Source organism: Peromyscus californicus, unplaced genomic scaffold (assembly GCF_007827085.1).
Source record: "Peromyscus californicus insignis strain IS unplaced genomic scaffold, ASM782708v3 Scaffold_12__1_contigs__length_115047231, whole genome shotgun sequence".
NCBI classification, from domain to species: domain Eukaryota; kingdom Metazoa; phylum Chordata; class Mammalia; order Rodentia; family Cricetidae; genus Peromyscus; species Peromyscus californicus.
Genome location: NW_026294413.1, coordinates 33350662 through 33357422, shown reverse-complemented (window position 1 = coordinate 33357422; position 6761 = coordinate 33350662). Strand labels below are relative to the sequence as shown.

Sequence of the window (6761 nt, the reverse complement as noted above, 5' to 3'; positions counted from 1 at the left end):
TTCTTTTCTTTCTTTTTTTGTCTTTTAATAAATTCTTTTATTCTTTGAGATTATAATATATTTTCATCATTTCCCACACCTTTTTCTTCCTTTCAAAAACTCAACAAAATGGCCTCCTTTTTATTAATGTTGTTAAATATATATATAATTACACCCTTATCATTCTTTATAATGCTGCTTATATGTATTTTTTCAGGCCTGACTATTTGGTATTGCATAACCGAACAGTTTGCTCTTCCCTGGGGAAGACTATTTCTCATGCTTTGAGTATCCCTCAATTGCCTTATGATCTTTGTGTAGGCCTGAGTCTTCATGGTCTTTCCCCTTTCTACTTTGACATGTCTATCATTGTCCCTGTTCAGTTTTTGTTTACGTAGTCTTGGTGAGTTTGTTATGGTATAGCTTCACTTCTAACATTACTAGGAGATACAAACTTGGAGAAGATATACTGTTCCTTTCGTTCTTAAAACATTTCTTCTTTCATGACGTTCCCCAAAACTTAGGTGTAGGAGTTGTTGTTTAGATGTATCCACTGGGGTTCGACCTAAAGCCATACATTTTGATTGGTTATTACTTTCTTTTTTCTTTTTTTTTTTTTTTTTTTAATTTTCCAGAGCTGAGGACCGAACCCAGGGCCTTGCGCTTGCTAGGCAAGTGCTCTACCACTGAGCTAAATCCCCAACTCCTGGTTATTACTTTCTATAATAGTCTCTGCTTTCTGTTGCAAAGAAAAGTTTCCTTCGTAGGGGTAAGGACAACATTTATATGTTTGTATGAGGACAAATATTTAGATAGTAGTTAGGGATTATGTTGGTTTAGTACAGTGGTAGCTGTGGGGCCTACTCCAAGATCCATGACTTCACTACCCCTGGGTAGTTAGCTAACATTCTAGTACTAGATTAGGTTTCCTTCTGTGGAACATATTTTTTTAGGGTACTTGGCAAGAATTTTCTGAAGATAAGGACGACTAGGAAAGTGAGTATAGATAAAACCCTGTGGTAATGAAAATTATAATAAAGATTAATTTTAATGCCTCTTGTAATAACAATAATACGATTCTTAAGAATATAATGGTATGATTTTTACTTATGTAATCATTTTTGTGTATGTACTCTACTATGCATTATATTATTAGTAATCAGCGATATGTCCATGTCTAGTATTCCAGAGTTTCTTACATATTTCCTGGAAGAAGTAGTTAGAATTTTCTTATCTGACTCTCCTCCATAGCATATAAAAATAGAAGGAATAATTGAAACAGAAAATTATTTAAAATAAGCATAAAAATAAGTCTAAAGTGTCCAGTTGTTTAGAGGTATGGCTGGTCCTTGAAAATGTATAGAATCCTAAGTGTCAGTGTGGCATGAAGTGGCCATTGAGGGATCTTGCATCTATTTGGATGTTGCCTTGTCAACCTGGGCTGTCTTCACCATGACTTCTACGGAAAACGAATACTTTAGGTGTTTCAGGAAGATCCTCCTCTCATCTATTAAACACTTGTCATTGCTTGTCATTTTTGTTTGTTATGGTTTTCATTACTCTAAATTAAAACCATGACTGTCAGATATAAGATTTTAATTTTCTTTGTACAACTGACAAAATGAGCTGGTGGTATCAACTTATAATTCTAGACACTAGGAATCTTGATTAAAGAGCATCAAAAATTCAAAGTCTGATTGGGCTATAGAGTGAGCTCAAGATCAGCCTGAGCCTCTTAGTGAGAACTTGTCTGTAATGAAACAGTAAACGAAGAGGATTTTGAATATGGTTCAGTGACAAAATATTGGCCTAACATTTATGAAGCTCTGGCTCCAATCTCTAGACTAGAACAGCAAAATGAATGGAACATAATTCTGACTTCAACTGCATACCACCTTCACTTGTAACTCAGCTATGACATGAAGTGGCTAGGCAAGACCGAAATAGCAACAGAAAGAGACAAATGAAGAAGGAAACTCACAAACAAACAAAAATTGATCTGGGTCATTTGCAAATATGTTATGATTGTCTGATTGGCATCTTGTGGGACTCCTAAAAATGAGAGCAGGGGTGGTCTCTGACTCTTGTCTGCTTTGAGGAGCCTTGACCTCCTATTGGGTTTCCGTGTTTTGATATGAGGCATGTGCCTAGTCTTATTGTAATTTGTTGTGCTGTGTTTGGTTGATATCCCTGGGAGGCCTGCTCTTTCCAAAAGAGAAACAGAGAAGTGAATCTGGGAGAGAGGGGAGTAGGGTTGAGGACTTAGGAGAAGACGAGGGAAGAGAAACTGCAGGAGGGATGTAATATCTGAGAGAATAAAATAAAATAATAAAATCTGTTAAACAATATTGCAAATAGTGAATTTTCTTCTATTTCTTCTCCCTATTTTTAAAAGTAATGCATGCTTACTGTATACCATTTTACATGAATGTTCTGTAAATTTAGATCTGGAAAAACTTAGTTCACACTATGGTTTTCAATTTTATTCTATAATCTCTTGTCTTGCTTTATTTCTAAACATGAGAATATACATCCTTGAGGATAGGTAATACTTCTATTTTGTTCTAACTTTTACATAAATATCTTTGGAAGAAGAATAAAACAATAAAAGTAACTACATAAAATATAAATAAGGAGGAAATGATTTTATGTTTCAGAATACAATATTGTGTCATGACATTTCTCCTGTTGTAAGCTAAGTTTAAATAGCACCACTCACTTAAACATTTTCTATGATGAATAAATACATAAAAATGTGTGTTTTAAGATTATCATGGTTTAAAGATAAGAAATAAATTCAATGTTAATACATCTCAGAATTTGGAAGAGATACTTGATTTGCTTGTCCTTTGGGTACATGGTAGTAAAATGAAAGTGTGTAAAGTTACAGATGTAACTAAGCAAAGATTTAAAACATTTTGTGTTGACTTTTTTAAAAACCATTTTGTATTTTGTGACCAGAGGGCTTTGGAACTTGTGATGGTTGTTCTTGTTTGCCATCTTGATTGGGCATGAAATCAAATCCAATGGATATCTGGATGGGTCTTTGAGACTATTTCCTGGAAGAACTAATAGAATAAAAAAAACCCCTGCTAAGAATGGCTGGCAACTTGTTATGGAGGCCCAGGCATAAGGCAGTTCTGGGGAAAGCTGTTGCTCATTGGCAGCCCAAGTTTGCCCATGCTAGTAAACACATCTGCTCCTTCACTGCCCTTGCTACCATCTTCCTATGATATATGAACTAAAACTTCTTCACCATTCCATTATAGACAGAAAGCTGGTGGCTTTTTGAGAAGTTCACTTGTGTACAATGCCAGTTAAGGATACTAAGTCATCCAGTCTGGACTGAGCAGGTATCTGGCACTTGGCCTTTCCAGTGTGCAGAAAGTCATTGTTGAACTATCTGGCATGTATCAGAAAAACTAATCTGATAAATATCCTTCTTAATACAAATTCATTCTATTGGTTCTCTTCTACTAGAATACATAGACAAGGCAGTTAAGAGTGTGAGTTGTGAAATAATAAATATAGGAGTTCAAATTCAAATTTTATAATGTTTATGTTAGTTCTAAGAAACATTTATAGTTTTAGAGGCTTGGAAATTTTCTGTATATGTAAGGATAACTGCAATATATAACTTTTTATAATTATGTGAAACTTTACATAAAAATACTTTTCACTTGCTTTTCCATGATTATTCCACATTATTTCTTTTAATAAAACTCTATAATAGTTTATGAAAATTCAATATTATGAGAAGACTTTAATTATGTTTGTTGTATATACAAAATGATGTCTAGAATACAGAATTTTGCTATGTTTTTTCTTTCTTTTTTAACAGGGGAGAGCGCGAACGCAGTCCCCCACTACCACAAATTATGCAGTCGAGTTTCCCGCATTTGGGGAAATCGCAGGGGTCAGCACATCCGGAGTGCAATGGATAAGCCTCGCCCTGGGAAAACCACCTTCGTGATCATGGTATCTCCCCTGCCAGGTAAGTATGAATTTTGCTATGTTAAACTGAACTTATCCACATATTATTTGAGGAAGAAGCTAAAATGATATTAGAAGATATAAAGCTTAAAAGATTGAAAACTGAGAAAGAACCAGTTCTTAAACTTATGGAGATGAATGTAGGATGGATTCTTTTGAGGCCATAGCTAAGTAGGAAAAGTGCCAGCCATGCAGACAGGAAGACCTGAGTTTGATCACCAGCACCCACAAAAAATAAATTATTGAATAAAACAAATAGCTGTGCTGGTGTATGCTTGTAATCCCAGGACTGGGGGGGGGGGGGGCGAAACAGGACTTTTTGGAGCTCTTTAGCCACCAATTAAAGTCTATTTTGTAAGCTTGAGACCAATGAAAGACATTTCTTTTATAAAAAGTTGAAAGTTTCCTGAGAAATAATACCCAACACTTATTTTGTGCCTATATATGCATAGATACATGTAAGCAAATGTACACCTTTGTATTCATGTACACACACACACACACACACACACACACACACACACACACACACACAAAATCAAGATGCACAACTGGTCAAATTTCAGGGAAGAACTGACTTATGAAGTACCCAAACTCAATTGCTATATCTACAGTGAAAGAAATAAATGATTTCAAAGCTAATATTATTCTACTAATTAGAGTATATTTTCTTTTCTTGGTATTGGACCAATTGATATGTGACACCCCCAAATTATCAGAAGGAATTTCCTAGTGTCTTTCAAGGTTTAGACAACTGACTAATGACATAAACATAGGCTCTTTGTATCCAGCATGAAGTATAAAGTGCCTGCTGTCTTTTCTCCCCATCCCTTATCCTTCCTATCTCTGTTGTCCTTTCTTTTTCTATTATAGTTTTCTCCTTCTTCTTCTTCTAACAGTAGTACTATGTAGTACTTGATACATCTTCATAGGAGAGTGTTTTGGATATGGTGTAATGCCAAAGGTTTACAATTCAAAATGAAAATTGGACACTATTTTATTATATATACACATGCTACATGGAAGAACTTACAACTTGGGATTATAAAATTCAGAAGCTTGGTAGCTATTACATCAGATACTTTTGTTGTCTGTGTGATTTAGAAGATGTGGTAGAAGATTCCCAACAGGGGGAGAACAGTTACTACATCATGTAATTTGTTTATAAAGGCAGTAATGTTCTTTGAAGTTATATCTTTTCTGAGCAACCTAGGAGTAGGAAACAGGAGGATCATGAGTTTGAGGCAACTCAGAGAAATAAAGTAATACTGACTCAAACAATAAAGTAAAACCGTTGAATACCAAACCATTAAAAATAGAATTCTAATTAAGAAAATACAAAATAAATTGTATAAATAGAAAATACATTGTAGAAAATGTACAGCAGTAAAGAAATTCTAATTCTTTCATCATATTAGTAATAATATCATAGGATTAATGGAAGAGTTATGTGTTTGCTATAAAACGTTGTCATGCAAAGATTGTTGGTAGTTTGCACCAAAGTGATTTTTATTTACCCTCCTTTAATGCTGAATGTGCTTAAAAGGATATACATATTTTAAAAAGAGAAATTATCTATTTACATTCCCAAATGGTTGAAAATAAACTGAGAAAAGAGAAGCATGCTGGGAAAGTCAGAAGGTTAATTCATTTTTTTTCAGTTCTATCTATTTTCATGAAAAACTATATGGCCAAGTCTTTCTTTCATCAAAGTACAGCTAACAATGTAAGGACGAATTTGAATTACTCTGTAATCAACTCATGATTACCATGAACAAGGGACATAATCAATACCAGGCCAGATTAGATCACAGCCAGTGGAGAACCCTTAACCTCCACTGCGTTTTGAGATCTCTGAGTCAAGTTTGACACTTGAGAGACAAACATGGAAAATTAAAGAGAGAGTAAAGTGAAAGAGAAGGTCATTGGCATTAATTGCTTTCACTAATGTCCTAATCATACAAAGAAAAAGTGGAAATGCCTGAAAAACCTTTTGTGAATGTCTGAGATCCTGTTCTGGCAGTATTGTCATTCTATTTTTGTTTCTTTGTCCCCTAATGTAATGATTTTAAAACACCTTGTGTCATAGAATTCTAATGACAGTTACCAGAGTGCCAAGGCAATCTGTTAATGTCTATGTGTTGAGAATGGAAAGAAAAGAAATAAAACCAAGAGAAAATAAATTGAAACTAAAATAAATTACACTAAAATGTGTATCTTGTAGATTTTTGGAAAGGTTATAAGAACTGTAATTCTAAGAGAAGGATTGGAAAACAAGAATTACAAACAGTAAGAGATGAGGATGAGTATATCATCTTTTTTCCCCTCTATTTTTGCGTAAATATCTTTTTATATCTCTGGTTGTCCTGGAGCTCCCTATGTAGACCAAGCTGGCCTCTAACTCAGATGTCTACCTGCTTCCTCACTGGGATAAATGGAGATATCTACCATGCTTGGCTTCTAGGCCTATCATCTTAAAACATAACATTGTTGTGATTAGACAATGGTTATAAATGCAGTAATACATCTAAACATTTGATTATATATTATCATAAAATATATACTATCAGGTTTTTTAATAACCTCTTAAGTCATTAGTACCACCATTAATAATAAGTTTTAGTAAAACCTCAAAATAATACAATAGTCTGTTGAAACTTCTGATACCACAAAATGATAAAACATAGACAATTAAATTTTTAAAGACTGGTTAAATGTCTGCTCTTTTTTCTCTCTCTTATGTCTTAGTAGAGCTCTCATGACTCTAGGAGCAAATTGCTCATTCTTTC

General features: G+C 34.1%; 1 non-coding gene across 1 annotated transcript; it reads right to left on the bottom strand.

Annotated features, from left to right (window-relative positions):
* Nucleotides 1–3817: 3817 nt before the first annotated feature.
* On the bottom strand, nucleotides 3818–3981 carry LOC128108076 (U1 spliceosomal RNA). The gene has a single exon (XR_008217293.1). It is a non-coding gene; the product is annotated as a U1 spliceosomal RNA (small nuclear RNA).
* Nucleotides 3982–6761: the final 2780 nt, after the last annotated feature.